Raw genomic sequence first — 23,493 nt, forward strand, 5'->3', positions numbered from 1 at the left:
CTTGCCCATACTAGAGTATGTTACTTTCAGTGACGTAGGACGAACTATAAATAGGGTTTCCCTGATGAGTGATCTTCCTGAAAGGATAATGAAATTTATCCTTTTTGAGTCCTGACATGGTAAAAAGGACATGGTAACTTTCTTTGGTTTATAAAGCACCATGGTCTAATCGTGTACTGATTTGTTTTCTTTCAGCTTTTCCCAGATCTTGTGTACTAATCATGTATTATTTTCATAATAGTAGCAAATAATATTCATGACACTTTTGAAAGACTCAGTAAGAAAGATAATGGGTAAAAGGTTACATAATCTACATGAGATTGGCTAGAGGAATTTACTTACAATTTAAGGAAAGCAAAAGGTAATTTGAGCTAAACCCAAAAAAGGCAATCCATAAAGCAAATGATTGCTCAATTTGCCCCCATTAATGAGACAAACTTCTGTATAACAAAAGAAACCATTGACAAAGAGAGAAGACAAGCTACAGGACAGGAGGTGTTTTCAGCACATGTACCAAGAAAGGACTAGTATCTGGACATATAAAGAATCCCTACAAGAATCCCTAAGGGGGAGAAAAACTACATCAATACACAAAATAGACAAATAACTTTATTAAGCAAGCCACATAAAAAAGAAATGCAAAAAGATGGTCAAATTCACTAGAATAAATGGAAACGTTCAATGCCATTTTGTATTCCTCCATTTGGCAAAAATGGAAAACTGACACAACAAAGCATTACACATAAAGCTATGTAATGTATGGAAGCTGTGAAAGTTATACATTGCTGGTAAAACTGTCACACTTCTATAGGTATTTCCAGGTATATGCCCTAGGGAAAAGTTCCTGTATGTGTACAAGACATTAATGAGTGTGTTCATACTGGTATTTATTGTCTATACTAGCAAAAATCTTGTGATCAACCTAATTACCTATTTATGGCATATTCATTTTGGAGAGAAATTAAATCATCTATGAATTTATTGAAGGAAAAAAGCCATTTTTAAAATGTTGTGTTAATGTGGTAACAATTATATACATTTGAAATTCATAAACAGTGCTTTACATTATTCTTCATGTGTACATATGTGGTAAAAGAATAAAAACCTGCCAGAAGACACATACGTTGATTTCTACTAGTGGTTGCTTCTGCAGAGGAGGAAAGAAAGGGGACTGGGAATCAGGATGTGACTAACCAGTTTACTTTCTTTTAAAACCAACTGATCCTTTTGCTTTACCAAAAATGGCAAATAGGAACCTGTACTAAATCTGGGAGGTATATATTACAGGTCTCTTGTTATATTATTTTCAATACTTTTTTGCTATGATCTAAGTGTTTGTGTCTGCCCAAAATTCGTATGTGGAAACATAATCCCTGGGTGGAAACTAGGAGATAGGGCCTTTGTGAGGTGGTTAGGTAATGAGGGCAGAGCCCTTGTGAATGTGATTGGTGCTCTTCTAATAAGCCTAAGACAGTTACCTTGTCCCTTTCATCATGTGAGGACTCAACTAGAAGTTGCCATCTATGAGCCAAAAAAAGGGCCCTCACAGGTACCAAATCACTAACACCTTATCTTGAACTTCCCAACCCCCAGAACTTTAAGAAGTAAATTCAGCTTATGGTATGGTAGAGTTGTTTATAAGCTACTCAGTCTATTTTTGTTATAGCAACCTGAATGTACTAAGATTTCTACACATTTGCAATACTTAATAATTTTAAAATTCATGAGAAAGGACCATTGGAGAGCAGTTTAATTACTATCACCAAATATAGATAACTCCATGATCAAGAATAAAACAGCAAGCTGATATTAATTTTTTAACTTCAAAGGAAAAAAAATGTAGGCCAGAGAAAGAACTTATGGACCATGAATGCTGTTTAGACACTGAAACTAACTACTGTGCAGTGTTTGGGAAACCCTTTTAAAAGAACTTGAAAGAGAGACAGGATTTCCATCTGCCTGGAATGGTTTAGGTTAAAGCTTTTTGTTACGAGGTTCTTCTGATCAAAACTGTGGATCTCCCCTGGAGAGAATCAGGCAGGTCCTGCATTTCCTAGGAATCCAAACAGGGGCTGGGGTACAAATGTTGTCATCAGATTCATCTTCCATGGAAACTACAAGTTGGAGGTCCATTCACAAGTTGGAGTGAAGTACTCTCTCATTTTACAGATGAGGAAGTAGGGACTCATTTCAGGGGATGTCACTCAGCTTGGTACTAGCGGAGCCAGGCCAGGAAACCCTGGAGCTTGCTCACAGACCAGATATTTCGTTCTCACACTCCCTTGCATCCAAAAAAATCACTTTCTTCTTCCACCAGAAATGAAGGAGACTGATATAGAATAGTAATTATTGCACTGAGAGGAAAAATTCCCACAAAAGCCACGAATTCATTCATGATAGTTGTGCTGGTCCGTCGGCTTGAGACAAGCCTTTGGAAAGGGTTCTTCTGCACAGAGGAAAAGATTTTAGTACTCGTTTTCTTGCAAAACACCAGGCTTATTGATTGAGAGTAACAATATGTTTTCCTCTTTGAAATTTGTAAATATGAAAATATTGCCTAGATAGATGGATATCTGGGGCACAGAGTTATTCATTTTACCCAACTACTTTAGCTGGTTACAGAGGTGGAACATCAGCAAATCAGAATGATCTCTGTGTCTATCATTCCTAGTCTTTAGATTCACCATAAGGTGAGTTTGAGAAACCAGTATAAGAAAATATGGAGACAAGATGAAAGTGATAAACATAAAACCAAATTAAGGTAAACCCTGAACATCAACCAGGGCTTTGATTTACATATTTCCTACAGAGCCAACAGAATCCCTGTCCCACTGGTGACCCAACAAATCTAAATGATGAATGGTTCCCAAGGAGTAATGGTTTCATGGTGACAGGGACTAAGAAACATCCTCTTTCTGCTATTGCCAGTATCCCCTAGGATCTGAAGACTCTACCAAAAGTAGAGTAAGAAGATCAAAAGTGCTCAGGAAATAAAGTCAATTGTATTTTCTGTTAAAAATAAGATTTAAGATATCTTAAATTTAACAGAGTTTAAGTGAGCAAAGAAAAATTCACAAAATATGGAAACCCCCAGAACTAGTGGCCGAAGAACATTTACAAATAGGAAAAGGTAAGTGGCATACAGAAGTGAGGTACAAAGACAGCTGGCTTGGTTACAGCCTGGCCGTTGCCTTACCTGAAGGGGTTGGAAGAGTTGGCTGCCTGTAGTTGGCTAAAGCTTGGCTGCTGGGATTGGCTGGAATGTGGCTCCTTGCTGGAAGGGTAGGTTACCGTCTGTTTACGCATCAAGTTAGGTTAGAGTTCACCATGTACAGAGTAACCATTAAGTCAAATAAACTTCAACTATGTTCAGAGGCAGCTTTAGGCCAAACTTAATTAAATTTAACAGTTCCTTTTGAAGATTTACAGTGCACACTTGCATTGACTCCTGTAAAGAAACATATTTGGTGTTGTTTAATATGGTGTTTCTTTAAAATGAACTGAACCAGGGAAATCCTTTTGGCCTAAGAGCTCTCACTGCCTTGCAGGTCCTGAGTTCTGTGATAGACCACTGACCTTGCTGTCCAACACCTGCTGCTTGATGCTCTATGTGTCAGTTGTGGTCTCTTAGGGTCCAATGATGAGCTGCTGACCGATGAGAAGCCCCCTCCCTACTGGCACCCTAGCGGGTGGGGCTTGTGCTCAGCCATGCCAACAACCCTCTTGTGGCCTTTTGCAATATGAACAGGAAAAATACAGCAGGCTGTGCTCCCCAGATGTCTGCTGATCCCCTGGGAGCGTGCTGATGTATGAGCATGTCCCTGTCACTCTGACCTGAGAAGGAGATCAGATGGCCTTGGTGCTTCAGTAGCATCTGGCAACCAAGGTTTCTGTGAACCAAAGGCCATTTTTAGGGTTGGCTCCCAGACATGGCCCCTTCATCCTGTGCTCCAGGCATCTAGCGTCCCCAGGTACATCCCCTGTTCTGAGGAGGAGGACCAGCTCCATGGAGGGGGAGGAACCCACAGCACACCTGAACGCCTCTGGTCCCTGCCTTTGCTCCCTGATTGTCCCTTGTGCCCTGAGATGGATTTTTTTCTCTGACAAATGACAATTATGCTATGCAAGGAACAATCCAAGTGCATGCTGACACACGATCTCACATCAGCATCACCTGGGGTGTCTTGCAGATTGAGACTCACAATGTCTGGACAGGGTTTCTGTCTGCAAGTGAGCATAGTTCCAGGGCCACACCTTGAGTAACCAGCTGGCTTCTCCTAAATAGAACATGCTAAATATCTTGCTCAGGGCTTTCAGGCTCTAAATCATGTAACAGATATTTTCTCTCCTTTTAGAATCTCACAACAATATTGTAAGATGACCTGGCAGGATTCTTGCATCCATTAAAAAAAAAAAAAAAGAAAACTTTGAGATTCTGAGAAATGCTGACTTACCTCAAGTCAACTTATAAGGGAAGAATCTGTCTGGGCTCTATTTACTGAGGTGTAATTGCTTGGTCAAGAACACAGGGAAAGTTCCAGGCACTGGTCTTTGCATTGCCATAGCATTATTTACCCCTCTCTGGGAATGGCCTTCTATTAAGAATTTGTTTATGCCCATTGCCGCCCCAAGTTGACTCTCACTCCTTGAGGATAAAATCATATCACAGGCATTTTTGCATTCTCAACAGCTCTTGGCTCTGGGGTCAACAGTACAGTAACGTTTTGTTGAATAAATGAGGGTGTTTGGTAACGGTGAGTGGAGGCTCACTCTTCTGGGGGCCTTAGGTTTGCCATGGCTCTTCCTTGCTTATGGCAGCTGTTCATCTTTTGGGGGGTCAGGGATTCTGAGAATCTGATGGCATCTATGCTACTTCCTCTCAGAAGGGTAGACACAATGTATATTTTCATGCACCCTCTCTGGGGGTTCATGGGGGGCCCTAAAGCCAGGTTGTGTGGATTCAAGGTTACAAACAAGATGGTAGGGCCTGGAATGCTGGTTAGGCTGGAGACAGTGTGGCTCCATTCATGACGTACTCTGCTGCCTGAAGCTCCCTTCCAAGCAAGGGACTGAAATACTTTTGAGTTAGTTTAAACTAAAGTACATTTATTTCTGTTTTTGCCTGAGAGGAAAGGTTATTGAAATAGCTTGTAGAATTGACAGAAAAAATTGAAAAAAAGTCAGGTAAAAAATCCAGGCGGCAGCTCTAGAGTCCCCAGTGACTGGGACCAGGGGCTGGAATGAGAAGATCATTCTATTTTCTTGTATTTATTCAAAATCCAGGGACATGGGTATGCACAGCTTCAAGTTCTCGATTCATTAGTTTGGGACCAAAGAGAAAAGAGCTCTTTTATGCCAGCTTTAAAAATAATAAAAATAAAAAGTCCCAGGTAAAGTCTGTCATTGATTTGCCTTGATTCAGTGCTGATCTACGGACCAATTAGCAGGGCCAAGGAGGTGAAGGAAGTTGGCTGTTCCCATCTGGTCATAGGGCATGCCTCACCAAACGCTGCCCAGGGAGGACAGACAGTCAGAGGAAGAAGCTCCCTTCCATACTACATGGTGGGCAGGACAGGGGAGGGATGGGAAGTCTCCATAGAGACCAGAATGTCAAGGGGATCCTTAGGGGAGACCTAACTGTCCTCTTCTGAAATTCTTCATTGCAGCTGGTTGGGTGGTCCTTGTTCTTCCTATGCAATGCTTAGTCCCACCTCTGGGCCTCCGAGGATCCCTCCTCACCCTGCATAGCCATTTAGACATAACCTCTGTATTGATTTCCAGGGGCTGCTGTGACAAAGTATCACAAACTGGGTATTTACAACAGGTTTTACTCTTTCACAGTTCTGGAAGGCTCCAAGGGAGAAAAAGGCCCATGCCCCTCTCCTGGCTTGTGGTTGGTGGGTGCTCCTTGGTGTTCCTGCAATCCTTGTACCAAGGTCTCCACTGTCTTTACCCAGCATCCTCCTGTCTCTGCCTACACATGGCTCTTAACTCTGGGCCTCTCTCCTTGTCTTAGAAGGATACCTGTCATAGTGCATGAAGAACCCGCCCCACGTCAGCGTGACTCATCTTGACTAATTACATCTGCAACCACCCTGCTTCCAAACAAAGTCACTTTCTGTGGCACTGGGGGTGAGGGCTTCCACATACCTTTTGGGGACATGACTCAAGCTTGATAGCTTCCCTGCCCAGATCAGAAGCCTTTGCTGGCTGCCTGGCTCTGTCCTGTTTCTTCCCTGGGCTGATGCTGCCTGTGCTGGCTGCTCTGTGGAGCTGTTAGCTCTCCGGGTGTGTCTCATCTCTAGCTGGGAGTTTCCTTGCAGGCACCATCAGACCTCTTGTCTACACCCGTGGTGTCTAGAACAGTGTCCAGCACAAGTGAGTGAGTGTGCGGTGCCTATGGGAGATGACCTAATGATAGGAAAGTGCTTGGGATGTCCCTGAACTCTGATATGTACAATCTCCAGAGCAGGATGAGGTCCCCTACTCAGGACAGATTTCCTATGAGGTCTTGAACAGCTGGAAAGCCCCTTGCTCGTGACATGCGCTTTACCTCAGTCAGTCTCAGCCACTGGGCTCAGCCTGTGGACTTATCTTGGAGCCAGGAAGACACTGTGATGGTGGGAAAAATTGAATACACGTGCATATTTGTATGTGCTTGAGCAACCAGGCCAGGTATACATATCCTGGGAGATACAGTGTTTGAAACTTACTTGAGTGAGTGTCCTGCCTGCACCAGGCACCAAGCTCAGCTTCTTGGAGCAGACCCCCAAGAAGGGATGGGCCTGCAAAGGGCCAGGCTGGCTCTGTATCAACTGTGAGCACCAGAAGAGCAAAGGACCTGGAATGCTCTGTATTTGGATGTTGACAATAGGTGTCACAGGAGGTACTTGGGGAAGAAAAGCCGTCAGCAGAAACAATGCTATGTCAGCAGCTGGAGGAACCCTGGGGCCCTGAGCTGCTTGGAAAGTTCTATTTCAGGCCTGTGTGGGAACGGGCTGCCAACCTAGTGACGCAGGGCTGGCCAGGCAGAGATCAAAGCCACTGGGCGCCTCTGCTGGGGTGGTAGCCGGCCACTGTGTTATGGCTTCCCCACCCCACTCTATAAACCATCTCTGACAGGGTGGCATCTCCAGCAGGCTGGCGGTGCAGAAGGGAGCACATGCAGCCATATTTCAGCCTGGACGCTGGGACTTTAATGTGAACGCGTGCGTGTCTGGGGTGAAGCCGTGCTGAAGCTGATTTGTGGCGTTCTGAATTTACAGCCTCTGAGGACAAGGGGATCAACCAACCAGACCCATATGTATGCAGGCCCCAAGCCTGGGTCTCAGAGAACAGCACAAGTGGAGAGGAAAGTGAGGAGCAGAGGTTTTATGATTCCCAGCTACGGTGGCGAAATTGGCCCTCAAATGAAAGTCCTTTGAAGAATTTTTAGAACCCCCTCCTCCACCCTGCCCTCCCCTCTCTCATCCAAGTTTGTCTTCACAGCCTTGAGCTTGAAGAGATTTGTGGAAATAATACAAAACTGCAAACATATCACACTGACACCCCAAATTTGCCTCCTCTGCCCGGCAACTCCAAGATCTCTGATCTCCATGACAGCTCTGTGCTTTGAAGAGAGGGGAGCTGTTTCCCACGTGAGCGAGGACCTGGGGATCTGCTCCTGGGCAACCTCACAGAGACCCTCCGGAAGGGCCTGATCTGCAGAGATGGAGGGGTGCCCCTGCAGTCCCTGCCATCCACAGTCTCTCCAGTCTCCTGTCGGTCTTGGAACAGCTCTGACCTCTTAGAGGGTAGGGAGGGGAGCAGCCTTCCACCTCTGAGTTCCAGAAATCAGTCAGTCAGTGTTCCGGAGCTCTGTGAGAGGCCTGTTTCTGTGAGGTATGGATTCACTTCTTTCCCCAACACGGATAGGGCCTAAACACTTCTCCTCAGGGACAAGTGACACCACTCCTTCAGAGTGTGGCAGGGTCCAGGGTCAGCTCCTTGCCTGAAAGCAGATGTGCAGTGTCTGAGGCCATGTGTGGGGGCTCAGCAGGGGATGGCAGGGGGCAGGGGCAGGATGCTCCTGGACAACTCATGTTCTCCCTTGATGCACCCTGGACAGGCGACTTTTTCTACAGGGAATGTAGTAGGCTGGTGGGGTGTGTGTTTGTGTGTGCATGCACACATGCACAAGTGTATGAAGAGAGAGACAGCAGAGCAGAGGCAAGGGGACACGAGGCACCAGGTATGATGTGTGTGTGGGATACCCAAGTCAGAGTAAGAGGACTGTGTTCTCAGCAACAGTCTGGCTGCATCCTGGGAGTGTGGCTTTGGGCGTGTCACTGTCCTGATGGAGTATAAATTTATTCTGCTGGAACAATGGATAATAATCCTTTCCCTGATTCCCTTCTTCACAGTGTTGTTAAGACAGGAAGACTGAAGGAGAAGACGTATGAACTGTTGTTCTGTATATTATAAACAAACTGTGTGCGTGTGTGTGTGTGTGTGTGTGTGTGTGTGTGTGTGTGTGTGCGTGCGTGTGTTGGAATACTATGAACTCATAGGAAACCAATGAGGGATTTAGAAATAACCTGATCCACACCTCTTATGTTATTCAAGGAAACTCCAGAAAAGTTGAGACGTTTGCCCCAGACATACAACATCAGGCCGATCCACTGAGTGGTAAATACAAACTAAGGTGGGATTAATGAAATGTATTTGGAAGGTCAAGGAACAATTTCAATGGACTAATCTCTGTTTTCTACTCTTAAAGTAAAACCAAACCAAACATCTCCATGGGGTTGCGTCTGGTTTGTTTTGTTTTCACCATAGCTGAGACTGTTTCTGTCAACGTTATTCCACAATCATATCAGCTTCAATTTTAGGTTTGGGTTTCTGTCTGCCATGAAGTCCCTCAGCAAGAACCCAGGTTCTGCTGTGTGCTTTCTTCCCTGGCCACCCAGGTACTCTCTGACCCAGCAACAGCCTGGGAGTGGGGCAAGAAATGCTGGGGGGAGGGAAGGATCCCAACCCCTTGGTAATGAAATGTTGGTCATTGGCAAATTTCTTAAGATAATAATGTGGCAGGAAAAATAATGCTCAGTTGAAAAAACACTGGCAGTGATTCTCTTAGGGAGAGAATTGTCTTTTGTTTAGCAAAATACCTGGATGGCATTTCAGAATATGAACAGTGAGCTTCCCTGAGGCTTAGATGAGCTAGGCTGGGGATGGGTTTTAACCTTGACTGAAAAACTGAAAAACACTGCTGGCATGTGCCCCACCTCAGTGCCTCTGATGTCATTGGTTGTGGGGCATCAATATTTGGAAACACTACCCAGGAGATGTGTAGCCAGGATTGAGGTTCTCCTGGGCCAGAACCAAACAAAAGGGGTAGTGGGGATAGTGACAGACTGGGAGGCTGGTAGCTTGGTGGGAGATAAGTGATAACAAGGGGAGCTGGTCTCAGGGGACACGGGTGGGGTTCTCTGTGAAGACATGACCAGTATGAAGTTTCTGGTGGTGAGAAGACCAGGGACTATTAACAAGGAACCTGGGCACACCATTTCTGGTTGTTTGCTGGCCTGCAGTGCAACCTAGTCTATATCTTGAAGCTCTCAGTGGGAATCTTTGCAGGCCACAGTACTGCCTCTGTGGTATGGTGGGGAAGTCCAGGAGCCTTGGCAGGCTCCAGCAGCGGGCTGAGAAAGTCCACACCTGCAGAAGACGGAAGGGGGAGCAGGGACTGCAAATTCAGCAAGAGCAGGAAATTGGAGTCAGAGGAACCAGGACAAACGAAGTGCCTGAAGAACCCTCAGAGATATTGGAGTGTTCCTCCTGCCTGTGGACTAGGCATCCGAGGTGATTTTATTTAAATCCCCACGGAGAGTGCCCAGCCACCAGAGGACATGAAGACTTACAAAGAGCTGCGCCGCGAGCCGATGGATAATAAATAATTCACCACCTCACGCTCTTTCTACTTCACACGCTCCATGTGTGGAATATTTTATGGCTCTCGCAGTTCATTCACATTCATCTCGCCCTGAGCCTTCCAGCAGGCCTGAGATGGGGGCGAGGAAGGAACTAGTCACGTTTGATCACTGAGCAGTAGCTTACGCACAGCAGGTTAGGGCAGCGACGGGGCTGGAAGCTTCACCAGCTGCAAACCCTCCCTGGCGCTGGGAGCTTGGTAGCCATTTCACTGTCCAACCGAGGCCTATTTTTCTGACCACTTCAGCAATGGAGGAAGCCCTTGTGTTTGAAGACTCTTTCAATGTGAGCTTTAGATCCAACATGTATGTTAATCTCATCCCTTTCTTCCAGTCTTTTTTCCTTTCCTTTCCTCCACGTCCAATCATTCCTCTTCTCCATTCCCCCAATTCCTGATCTACAGGCATCCGCCATCTCTTTAATATTGCTGTAGCCTTCTCTCCTTTGACAGATTTCCCCTCCATCAGTTTATTAATGTATAAATTCACGCATAACACTATCTTCTACCCTTCTCCATCATTTGCACTTCTCTGTTCTCTGAGCTGATGAGTCACGTGCCCTCTGCAGCGTGCCATGCAGACTCACTGGGCTTCTGCGGGAGGCACGTTGCGCTCTGCTGTTCCTGGGTTGGCCCTGGCTTATGGATATGACACCCATTCTTAGCAAACAGAGCACTGAACCTACTAACTGGCTTCAACTGACCTTTGCTCTAGATCCAGAAGAGAGGAATGGCGACCCTTCTTTCCCACATGGAAGTAAATAGCTGAGTGAATTTTATGCCCAGGTGTTTGCCATATAGCTTGATACAAAACCATGTCCTGGAAAAGTATAAGCCAATCTAACTTATAGAAATAAACTGAGTGAGAATCATTATTTTTTATTGGTACCACTTAATGTGAAGAAAATGCACATTTTCCAAAAATATGGAAAAAACGTTCCGTTTGCCTTATTGGGTCCAAATGTTAGGTTTAAATTATTTTACTATGCAAACTTTCTTTCATATCTTGGCAGTGGTGATTTCCATTTTTATTCCTTTGGTATCCATAATCTTATGAGAATCAAAAACATATGCTTTGAGATCACTGGACAGCTCCTCCTCCAACATTTAAAAAATGCACGGGGAAGGTTATTGCTCTGGTAGCAAAAATAACAGGAATGCTGTGGGAGAAAATTATGAGGACATCTAGGCTGGATGGGAAAGAGGTTCAAAAGGTGCTTTCTGGTTTTCATGCTTTTGATTTGCAAGTCATTACACTGGAAGAGTCGCTGCCTCCTGCTGACTGCCTCTAGGAAAGCAATCTTTCCTGCCCTAATAGAGAGGCTTATTCAATGACTCCAGCTTTCCAATATTGGAGAAGAATGGGGGATTTGGATTCTCTGGTAATTTTTGAGATGTGGCACTTGTTTCTTGGAGGAGTGGGCTAAGAGTGACTGGACTTTGGGCCTCCCTTTGTCTGCAGGAGGAGGGGATATCTGGAGGGAAAGGATCACATCCTGCACATTTTCGACCCAGGAATTTCAGGTTCACAGTGATGAGGATAAATCACTTTAAAAAAAAAAAAGTTGAGTGCTTAGTGTTCTCTTTTGAAAAATTAATCAGGAAAAGAAAAAAGAGAAAGCTGTCAGATATTTACACATGTGAAAGAGAAGGCAAGAAACATGCCAAAGAAGGGTCAGGGTGAACGGAGACTCAGCATCCCGCAGGGTGAGGATGTCAAGGGCTCCAGGCAGCCTTGCCCCGTGCCCAGCTGCATAGGCAGGGTTCAGAGTGCTTCAGGGCTTCTTAGTCAGTCAGCCTGATTTTGTGATTCGTTAGATCCTTTTTACTGGGAAGTTATGATTCCGGGCAATATCAGAAGGATCCCAGTCTTACGATGTGAGAAAACTGACATCAGCACTGTGCTTTAGACCTTTAAGGGACCCAGAGAGGAAAAACTGTAATATCAAGGCTGCCAGGTTGATCCTTCCTGCCTTCCAAACAGTGTGCACCATCTGTAGAGGCTATTGATTTTCCCCACTTCGATTTGGATTCAGAGCTGGACAGACCTTAAGATCTCTGCTCTCCAGGGGTGGAGGCTAGGCACCTGTGCAAAGAGGTGGTTCCCCAGGGCTCTCCCTCCCAGGTGTAGGTTCTGTCTAACTTGGAGGACTGGGCTACCTCGCCATTTTGCTGGCTCCTTGAACCCTAAAGGCAGTGGATACAGAGTAGGGGGCTTAACTAGGGCTTTGAACACCATTGAAAATGGAGGGGTTATAAACCTGTTTGTAGAGTATTGTGCATGGCTATTTGCATTTATTCTGCAGGCGGGTATCCAGAACCTTCAAAAAATGCCAGAGACACCTTTGGCTTAAAAAAGGCTAACAATTCTGAAGTGGAAGGTTTCTACCTTTGGTGAGAATGGCATCCAGTCCAGCAGAGTGGTGCCTACAAGTTGCAGATCTTGCTTTTCTCAGAATCAAGGGCTGGGCTAGAGACACCTGTTTCCACTCATGCCCGTCTGTCCCTCTCTTGATCTCCAATGGCAGTATCTGTCCTATAGGACCTGATGACCCCCAGTTTTTCTCCCTCATGTTCTCCTTTCATCTCCCTAGCCAGGAACTGAACATGGTGAGGGCAGACACCACCACCTGACCTCTATAACCCTGGGCACAGCCCTGGAGCTGCAGAGGTCAGAGGTGTGTGGTGACTGTAATGTGCTCCTTCAGGACTTCTAGTGTCATGCAGATGTGCCTCTTCACCTTCTGGCTGGTTCCCAGGGACTGTTTGGTGCCATGACTCCAGACAACAGGCTGCAATTTTGTTCCCTCAGTTATATTTGCTAATGGTTTCTGCAGGCCACAGGTTGCTTCTGCTAGCTGTGTGAGATTGTTTGGGTGGACATTTTGGTAGGAACCTCTACATGATACTTCAGGCTACACACGTCATGTGCCTGACCTGCCCAGCCTGAGGTCTCTTCTTGCCTCTTCCTCCATCATCCATCCAGGGCAAGCTTCTCATTTTCAGAAATATGCCATCCATTTCCTGCCTCCCCTCCCGTCCCCCATCGAAGTACTCACCAGGCCTTGACCCTGCTTAGCTCCTGAGCTCAGATGAGACCAATTGAGTTCAGGGTGAGATGACGGTGGACTCTGTCTCCTGCTGCCTAACTGATGACTTCTCTGGGTTGTCGATTTTGCTCAGGGTATGTGTTATCTCTGTCCTTGAATTTGTGGCGTGCGTGAGTATTTTAATCCACCGGCCATTCTTATCTGAATTTTGGGAGACACCTGATGCTTTTTATCTCAACAATGATGTCTCTTCGGACTGCTCTTTGTCTTTAATCCACTTGGAAAACTCACCCTTCTTTTAAAACCCACCCAAGGATCTTATTCTGTATGAAACTCTCCCTCATCTCCCCAAGCCAAGTCATCCTACTCTCTTTTGAGGTCCTCTGTCCTTGCTGGGCACACAGCGATTTTTGCCCAAATTTCTATTTGCACTTTCCCTCTTCATGTCTGGGATCTCTTCCGCAAGTAAAGTCCTTGAAGCCAGAAACTGCATCTTAATTATTCTGCCATTTCCTTCAATTCAGTATCCTGCACATAATGGGTGCTTAATAAATGTTTTTGAATGAATTAATACAATAATGAATGGCAGCTACTCATCTAAACCCTAATAGATTGCAAGAATGAATAAGAAATGTTTAATTCAGAAATAAGCAGATGCAATTAAAGTAACAGAACTATACAAAAAGCCTTTTCATATTACCAAATCAAATATTTTTTGCACTCTGAAAGTGGGGAGTTTACAACCACAAATTTTATAATCAAGTGCAGTATCAAAGACCCCTTTATCCAGAATTCCCTGACCCACATCTCCTACTTACCTTGACTTTTCAACATTTTGAATCTTAATCAGATATGCTGAATGCTTTCATGATCGTTATTTCATTGATCTTGGAAATCACACACTGTCCTCACCAAACAAGACTTTAAAAATGTTGAGAGGAGGCACCTTCAGCAATTAGGGGCATAGAGTCTCATTGGTTTGGGTGGAAAAAGCTTTTGATCAACACAATTCAGGAAGCAGGTTTATGCATATCTGTGTAGACTGAACAAAGGTAAGTCCCACCAGGAACTCACTTCATTTCATCAGGATCTCAGCCTTCTCCCAGGAAGGCTCACATTGCGGTTCCCAATAGCTCAGCCTCCTTGGTCCCCAGTCAGCCAGATATTTACTGGTTCATGTGTGACTCCTGCAAACCCAAGTCCTGCTTGGAATTCTCTTCATTGAGAAATACTGGAAAGGTTTCAAGATAGATTGGGCTTGTGCTTGGTAGGCATAGATTGAGCACATTAGTTATCAACTAAACAGGGGAGTGTCAACTGTGGAGAATGGCGACCCAGAACATTTGGTGGTAGTCTAGCCACATCCATTTCCTCATCAGTAGCCTTTGGCAGGTTGCTGGACATCTCTGGATCTCTCTTTTCTTATCCATAACATGGGAATAAAAATAGCATTTCTGCTTGCCTTCCAGAATTATCATCAGGCTCCAATGACATAGAGGCTGCAAGCATATAATTTTTAACCCACCAGGTCTGGTTTGCTCCTCGTTCCCATTCTCCTAAGGTCTTATGTAACTGGAGCATTTGTCAAAATTAACACGTTGCATCACTGTTAACTACACTACACTACACGCTTTATTTGAATTCCACCCATTTCCCACGAATGTCCTTTCTCTCTTCCAGAACCCCACCCACGTTGCCCTCAGTTGTCCTTTGCTGTCCTCCCATCTGTGACAGTTTCTCAGTCTTCCTTTGTTTTGCATGGCTTTGAAAGTTCTGGGAGCACTGGAGGAGAGCCGTGGAGAGCCCCTCCGGGTGGCTTTGCCCAGCGTTCCTCTCACGGTGCTGTGAATGTTTGGAGGTGCACCATGGCAGCTGGGGCTGTGTCAGTGCCCGACTCAGAAATTTCTGTCTTAGCTTCTTTTCGTTTTCTCTTTCTTTTTAAAATTAGCCCCTCCCCACCAAGGGTGAGAAATAAGTTGAGTAATGGGGGAGACTGAGAGTTTGGAAATGAATAAAGTGTTTTGCTTACCCCAGCCTCCATCACACATATGGAGGCCCAGAGGCACAAGGGTGTAAACCCCCTGACTCCTCCTGTCCCTCAGTTTACAGGAAGAGGATTGGTGCTGACACATGTCATAAAATCAAGGGTCCCATGTTTTATCTTCATGTCACAGAGCAGGCGCTGATATTACACCTCCACTCCTCAGAACAGCTGTGCCTCCATCTTGGCACATGGCATGGTGCCAAGCTCCTGGGCCTCTCCATCTTTCTGCAGTTAGGTGGAAGTGCAGGGGAAGGGGTGGGACAGAGGCACAGCCACAGGAGAAGGCACAGGTCAGGGGGATCCTGAGAAAGATTCAGCACCAGGATTACAGGTGAGGCCTCTGCACAGGAGCCCCTGGACTGCATTTCTAGTCTCCACTGCCAGTGTTTGGCTTGGCAAACTTCAACCCACTCTTTGGTCATCTACCACATGCCTGTAGCTCTGTCCTCTCTGCCCACATCAGAGACTGTAAGAGAAGAGGGAGAGGACCAGCCTTTGTACACTGAATTTTTCAGACGTAAGAACTTTCATGCTCCATATTTCAGACAGCAAGAGGCCCGTCAGCTTGGGTTTCAGATCTGCCTCTGCTGACATCTGCGTTCCCAGTGTTCACTGCTCCCTGGACTATAGTTTGGTGAAGGTCACTATATCAAAACCACAGCAGTTCTTTTATGCATGCGCTTATTTATTTATTTATTCTTTTGGTACCAGGGTTTGAACTCAGGGGTATTCAACCACTGAGCCACATCCCCAGTCCTATTTTGTATTTTATTTAGTGACAGAGTCTCACTGAGTTTGAAGTGCCTTGCTTTTGCTGAGGCTGACTTTGAACTCGTCATCCTCCTGCCTCAGTCTCTGGGGCCGCTGGGATTACAGGCGTGTACCACAGCACCCTGCATCATGCATGCATTAAACCCTCATTCAACAACAGGCTTCTTTTGGGTTAATTAGAAATCCAGCAAAATTGCATTTTGATTATGTATTGCTGTATGTTGAATGCCACTGCAAAAACTGTTATAGGTATATTTGTAGTTCAAAATTTTCTTTTTTAAACAAATGACCTTATATTGTGTAGCGTATAGACAGCTTGGCTACCCAGTGGTTACCTTGGGTCTGACATTGGATCCTAATGATCAAATAAAATGCAAACCTACTGTCATACAAATTCAACTGGCTCTTCCCTTACTTTATAATCCAGGACCTCCTTCACTTCCCCAAGTACTTGTGGTAGTCCCTGGGGACGACTCACATAAACTCAGCAATGGTGCTTTCTCAGTCATGGGTAAGGAACAGTGAAGAACTTTCCTGGGGAGTAAGAATCTGGTGGGAGGGGACACGGGAGGAGGAGGAGGAGGGGGTGGGCATGGATTATGTGTACAGGCATCATCTAAGGGACTTGTGGGACTTCTCTTTCACAGGCCCTCCAGCTGGACTTCTCCCCTGGGCCAGGCTAAAGAGCACCTTGAGCTTCAGCCTGTGGTCTCTCTTCTAAGGACTCACTCCTGACTCTTTGGTCCAGGCCTGAGAATTGACATCTGAGACAGGGACCTTTGTCCTCTAAGAGCCCCCCCAACAAGAACATGTCCATTTTGCAAGCTGCTAAAGGCAAAAAGTAGGGGAGAAAAGTGAAAACAAAGAGCAACCCATCTCTAAATCACTTCCATCACCACAACAGAACAGAAATCCTTCATGGCCCAGGCTGCAGTAGCTTCATGTCCCAGGGCGAACTGCTCTGGATCCCAGCTCCAGGCTGCTCTGGTCCATCCAGGTGACACCTTCTGGCTGGTAAGAAGCAACATTTGGGATAGATGACCTCTGACCCCCTGATGGATATGAGAATTAAGTTATTTCAACTGATTCAAAATGTTTTTGGAGCAAGGCAATATGACTAAAATAGTTTAAGCCTAGTTATTAAGACTAGATGAAAATATAGCAGCTCATGGTTATTAATCTTCTGAAATCACATTTCTTAATTTTGAATACAGGTTAAAGAAGAGAAAATATCCACAATGAAAATTGGCAAATATCAAAATTAACATTTGATTTTCTCATGATTTAGACTGAAAAAACACTTTACAACTGGTAAGCTTGTGAAGGTTAAAATTAATCAGACTACATGGCTTTTTGAGTCGCAAAATCATAACTGGGGGCTTAGGAAGGGCGTCTTCAGCAGCAAATATTTGTTGGGGGAAAAGCCTTGTTTTAAACATAAGACAGAAAGTGAAACTGATATTCTTCATGCATTTCTTTGAGTTACAGCCTGGTCTGGCATTCATTTAAACCAAATATTGTTGGTGCTCTGCCTCTGCTGTAGCAGGACAAATCAGAAAGGCCCAAGAACAATCCATAGACTGCAAGCATTCAAAGTCGCTTGATGTGGATTTGGGCCCAGCCTACTGGAGAACATCCCCAAATTATGTGTTCTGGGTTTCAAAGAAACCACAATTTCTCTTCTCCTCCCCCAGCATGGGAAGATGGGGGAAAAGAAGGAGCTCTGGGGGACAATGGCAGAGGTCCAAGGCTGAGCAGCTCGCTAACTTGATATCCTCAACAAGGTACTTTGGATTCCAGGTGTCTGTCTCTTCCTTTGTAAAACGGGGCAAGTTCTTCCCACCTTTCAAGATCATGTCAGATTCTAACAGTAGTTACCACTGGAAAGGCTCTGGTCCTGCTCGCTGCTGGGATGCACAATGTCCTTAATAAGCAAATGTTGACTTCTGCACTATCAGTTCTGCTTCTTCATTGTGTATGCGGTTGGGTTATAAAGAAACAGAAGGATCTTCTAGAGTCTATCATGGAAAACGAGCCCTTTCTCATCCCACTGGCTTATTCCCTCTGACTGCAACTGAAGGGCACTGAAAATTCAAGTGGCCCTGGTGGTGTGTGTGTGTAGGGGGGACATTGCTTTGGGTCCTGCCAGTCAGATTCATGGGGAAGCAAAAACTGGTGGGTAGTGGAAGGGAGGTCATTTTAGGAAAGGTGGAGGCCACCCCACCATCACCTTCTCTCACCACCAGGGCACTTTGTCATCCCCCTGGCTTCAGGTCCCATGTTTGTGCTTTGCTTGTTCAAGCTGAGTGGGCTTGTCTGCTGTTTCCAGAGTCATCAGGCTGCCAGCTCTATCGGTGACCATTGTGAGGACATCAATGTCTGTTCTCCGACTCTTAAACTCACAGATCTCTGGGGGATAAAGCATCTCTGATTCTCTGCAGGAGACCGGGAAGGAAGGACCCCCTCTGCAGGGTGGTGTAAATTGTCATCTATCCTGCCTACTTCTGGGCCACTCCCAGTTACTAAACACGCCAGTCGCTCTCCTCCTCATGTTCTCAGAGTTTTTAGTCTTCCTTCTGGAAAAAACGAGCATGGGATTAATTAGCTTTTGGCCTTGTTTTGTGAAAACAGAGAATCAGAGGGCATTTTGCCAGATGTAAAATTCGCTCCCCCCAGTGATGGATGATAGAATTGGGGGAGCTGGGTAAAATCTAGGTTGCTGCTTGAGTCTCAGTTTTATGGGGATGTCATGCATGGGAAAGAGTCACTGATGAACCCTGCAGGAGGGCTGGGCCTAGGCTTTCCATTTGCTAAATAAAAGGATCTAATTAGATGATTTTTAAGGGAACTTCTTGCTCAGGAATTTTAATTTTTAAAATCACCTTGAATGATATCATGAAAAACAATAATCTTTTAAAAATCTTTCAGGATTCTTGAATAAAAAGTCCTAAGGAAGATGACCAGAGATCCCATCCATTTCCTGGTACGAAGGTCAGTCTAAGAAGTGACTAGAACAACAGTGTTCTGCAATTCCCCAGCTATGTGTAAGTCACAACTGAGTCAGGGGACAATTCTTCTACATATCTTCTCCAATAGCAGGGAGCAGAACAATGCAGGCTGGGGTAGTGGAGGTGGGTTTCTGTCCTTCAGATGATGACTACAAAGCAAGCAAAGATACTGACACTGATTATAAACACTGAGTGTGGGGCCTTGGGAATCTCTCTCTGAGTTTGGGTTTCCTCCTTTGAAAAGTTGGTATAACAACAATCCTTTCTTCTCTGGTTACTTCAAAGATGGGAATGAGGGTTGAATAAGTCAAGTTCTTAGCACATGAAAATCAACAATAATGATTACAGTACTTTTTAGAATTCTTTCTGTTGAGTATCAAGATCAGAGATTAAATGAGGGTTTCTTGCAAACAATCACAGATTTTGGGGTGCAGGGATCTTTCCTGGTATTCCTGGGTCAGGGTGTATGACCGAGCTTAGCAACCTTGGCTCTAGTGATCAACCACATATCACACCCTCCTCTGAACCCTCAAAGTTTCTCTTCTCTGCTTCAAAGTCAGAGACATCATCTCCATGACTCCCGGTTCCAGGGCAAGGGGGCATCTGAGATCCTGGCTCTGGCTCCCTGGGGAAGGTAGTGTGGAGAGAAATCTCCCTCGTGCCAAAGGCTCGTTAGCTTCTTTCTTCCCCTCAAGATGACAGAAGGGTTTTGCTCGTAAACATAAATGCTAGCTTGGAAATGTCTCCACTTCCTCTCCCAGGTCCTGACTCCCCATGTTTCTTGATAGTTTGAACAGATGAAGAGCTTAACCAGTGTTCTGGACAACTGCCCAAAACTTATGCCTCCTTTAACTTTTGCATCCTCACAGAATCATGTGAATCCTGAGAACCTTGAGCCAGTGATCACCCCACCCACGGTAATCTTGGCCTTTTGATTAAGAATTAGCCCAGCGACTTTGGAAAAGTATAGCACACTGTGCTTGGCATTGGGAGATCTGGATTCAGATCCAAGCTCTGCCATTCAGTAACCAAGTAACTTGAGCAAACAGAAGCACCTTTCTGGGCTTTGGTTTCTGATAATGAAGATAATGGCATCCAGGGTGGTGAAGAGCTGCAGTTGCTGGTGGAAGTGTCCACGAGAGGCATTTGGGTAAAAAGGAAGCCTTGCAGTGTTGCATACGATGCAATCACGTTTTTGGAAAAGGAAAATACACATACACAGAGAAATGGCTGAAAAAGATATGTATCAAAAAGTTTATGGAGTTATCTCTGTAAGGACACAGGAAGTAATTCATAATTATTCCCTATTAGGATTCCTGCTCTTGTAACCAGAAAAAAAATGCAAAAGGAGTGGTATTTGTGTCTTTAAAATATATATCTTGCCTCAAGATTTTTGCAGATGACAGGAAGGTTTCATACACACTGAAGGTCAAGTGCCAGTTACTCTGGAACAGAGCGGATGAATAGCTCTACCTGGACTGCTTGGTCAGACTCGTGTGAATCATTGTGGCTAGGTGGTGACAAAGTCTTCAACAAAGAAGTGGAATGTTAACTGCATCTTCAAGTGGCAGAAACAACCAAGATACACTCAGTTATTTAAGGTAGGTATTTAGGCAACTCACCAACACCAATTGCTCAGTATTCCAAAATGGTTGTGGCCCAAACCAGTACATTATCTTTAAGTAACTGTACATTTGTGTGGGCGTGGCTGTGTATGTATATGTGCATTTTAATGTGCTCAGTTTTGAACCTGGGCTCTCTCACATGCTAAGTACCTGCTTTACCACTGAGCTACACCCCCAGCTCATCTTTAAGTGTGATGATGCTAACTTTGTTAGTCAGTTCTCTGTCACTGTGACAAAATACCTAAGACCATCAACTTAAAAGGAGGAAAGGTTTATTTTGGCTGGTGATTTCAGAAGTTTCAGTCCATGATCATTTGGCCTTGGTTACTTTGGGTCCATGATGGCACAGTATGTCATGGTGGGAGCACATGGAGGAGGAGGCCTGTTTACTTCATGGCATCTTGGAAGCCAAAAAAACAAATAGGAAAGGGACTGGAGTCCCAATATTCCCTTCAAGGGCAGACCCCAGGGACCTGACTTCTTCCTAATAGGCCCTACTCCTAAAGGTTCTACCACCCCCTTATAACACCATGGGCTGGCCACCAGGTCATCAACACAGGGCTCTTGGGGGCCACGCAGGACCCAAACTATAACATCAACCTGCCCCAGGAACACTGGTTACTAAGATCTCAGCTTCTGATTGTCCTGTCAGTAGACATAGATGGTTGTAGAATGTTCACGATGATGGGACAGCCCAAAGGGCTCACGAGAGATCAAAGCAACTTCCTATTAGAGGACATGCAGTGCAGTTGCTGTCACTGAGGAGGTTCAGGGTCTCCAATAAATCAGTGTCACTCTCTACCTGTGCAGGGTTCTGTCAGGTGTCTTTCCCTAGAACTCAACACTCAGGCAGATGGAGGACATGCAGGAAATCCTCATGTGTATTCTAGCTTCTCAACACAATATGCTTCTTATGCCTCTTCCCCTCTTCCTGCCAGTTATTTCCATCATTAATAACTCGGCTTACCATCCCTTCCCTTATTCTTGTTTCACTTCTGCCTTTATTGGACAATTTCTTGTTTGTTAAAAAATGATCGTTATTTTTTCACTTATCACTGAATACTCTAAAGGCCATTTTTTTGAAGTCTTTTAAAAGACTTTCATAAAACTACCTTTGTCCGGTGTGAATCCATGTGCTGGTATCATTGGTTTTCTTCTGAACTTCAGATTCCATCCTGTGTCTTGGATTTGGGGTTCACAATCTCACTTTGTGCATCACGTTTTGGTGTATTATTTTCTTTCTCCTGTGCTCACCTCTCCTTATCCAGCACTTTCTCTCAGTTTAAGACAAGGTCTAGTGGAAGTTCAGGGTTTCTGTTCCAGGATGGAACACTTCAAAGCCAGCCACCAGGCCAGTGGGTACTTAGGTCTATTCCTAGACACATCTCTTCCTTCTAAAGCATCCCTGTGTCATGGCTCCTATGAAATGGTTGTCCCGTGTAGTTTGGGATAGTGAGAGGTGGTGTGTGATCCAGTCCGGCCCTGATGGTAGGCAGGGTCTGACCTGTAACCACACCCTGATGTCTCTATCTCCTGCCACTCTCTGTCACCTGCAGCTCAGCAACTTATCACTGGGTGTTGCTGTTCCACTTCTCCTTCCCCTGTAATATATCTCAGTTTGTGAGGTGACTCCGCCTTTTCATTTCCCTGTTTGTATCTTCCCTGCCATTGCTCTGTCCTTTGAGTAGAGGTGTTGTGTGGTTTCTGGAGAGATCATGCCACCTTGACTGGATGGCTCGTCCTTTGGAAATGCTGCAGGTTTGCACATCAGAATTGTTCTCTGATGGAGGCCATGTTCCACTCAGTCCCAGACAGGAAGGCTTTGGTGAGCTTTTCCTCATCCACTTGGAGTTCCAATAATTCAAGTGAGAGATGCCTGGATTGAAGGCACAGGAAAATGGCCATTAGTGTGGAAATTTCACATCCTCTCAGGAGCAATCTTGGCAGTCTGCTGCCCCGGGAGTCTGTAGCCAGCTGCCCTAGCAACCCCTCTCCAGCTGGTTGGCGTGTCCTGGGTCCAGCTCCTGCTCTGCACAGCAGACAGTGAGGGCAGCCTGAGGGTCAGAAACGGGGTAGTGTCTTCCTCCCCACCCACAGCTTGGACACCTCTGGGCATCTGCCAACCTTGCTGTGACATCAGAGAAACATGAGGGAGCCAGAGGCCGGGAGGGGACAGAGGCAGTGTGACATTCCTCCTACTCCCTGTCTGGCCTCACACCTGGTGGTGGAGGGATGTGGACAGGAAGGCGCTTTTTGGGTGCTCTCCCTCTCCTCTTGCCCCCACAGCTCCTTGAGCATCTCTGAAATACCTCTCCGCTAGCATCCACGCATGCACCTCTCCAGGGACTCTCATGTGCCCTACTTAATCCACATGCCCAGGCCTTGGGCCTATCACCAGGGTTGTCATTACAAGACCTGGGGGACTGAGAGGTCTGCAAAGGGGTAGAAGGCACTTTATCAGTCTCTCATCCATTTACTCCATGGATGAGACTCCATGAGTGTTGAGTCACTGTCTCGTACGGGCCAGGCACAGTTTAAACTCTGGTTAGAGCAGTGACCAGGAGCACAAAAACTTCTCTGCCCTTGTAGCATGTTTGTCTTACTAGCAGCAGCAGGGGCCACACAGTGCACAGATAAAGTATTGGATGTGGTAAGTGTTAATTTTAACATAAAATAAGGTGATGTTTGGGAAAGTGTCTGAGAGGTGGTCAGACTGGGTATCTTCAGAGGCCACCTTGAGGCTGAGACAGAAGGCCAAGAAAGAGTTGTCCACACAGGGTGTCTGAGGAAGGCGCTCCAGGCACATGGACCAACTCATGCAGGGGCTCTAAGATGGAAAGAGCTTCGTCTGTGTCGACAATTTCTTTGATTTTCCTGGTGACTGTCCTGTACCAGGCACTCTGGGGATTCTAACCATGAACTGCTCCGCTTTGACCTATCTCTCTTGCATTTCTCAGACATTCATTTTACTGGTTAGTTGATCTTCACTGAAACTCTTTTAGGGCATTTTGCATTTTTGTAAAGC

General features: G+C 45.5%; 1 protein-coding gene across 2 annotated transcripts in view; it reads left to right on the forward strand.

The window, feature by feature from the left end:
- LOC306644224 (uncharacterized protein) overlaps positions 1-23,493 on the forward strand; it is a 165,391-nt gene that overhangs the window by 129,228 nt on the left and 12,670 nt on the right. For both annotated transcript variants that reach the window (XR_013759208.1, XM_079110946.1), the window contains 2 exons: positions 5,842-18,879; positions 19,713-20,444. The gene's annotated coding sequence lies outside the window, so the exon portion shown is untranslated. The remainder of the gene's footprint in view (positions 1-5,841; positions 18,880-19,712; positions 20,445-23,493) is intronic.

The sequence above is a fragment of the Sciurus vulgaris genome (assembly GCF_902686455.1).
Source record: "Sciurus vulgaris genome assembly, chromosome: 14".
Lineage (NCBI taxonomy): Eukaryota > Metazoa > Chordata > Mammalia > Rodentia > Sciuridae > Sciurus > Sciurus vulgaris.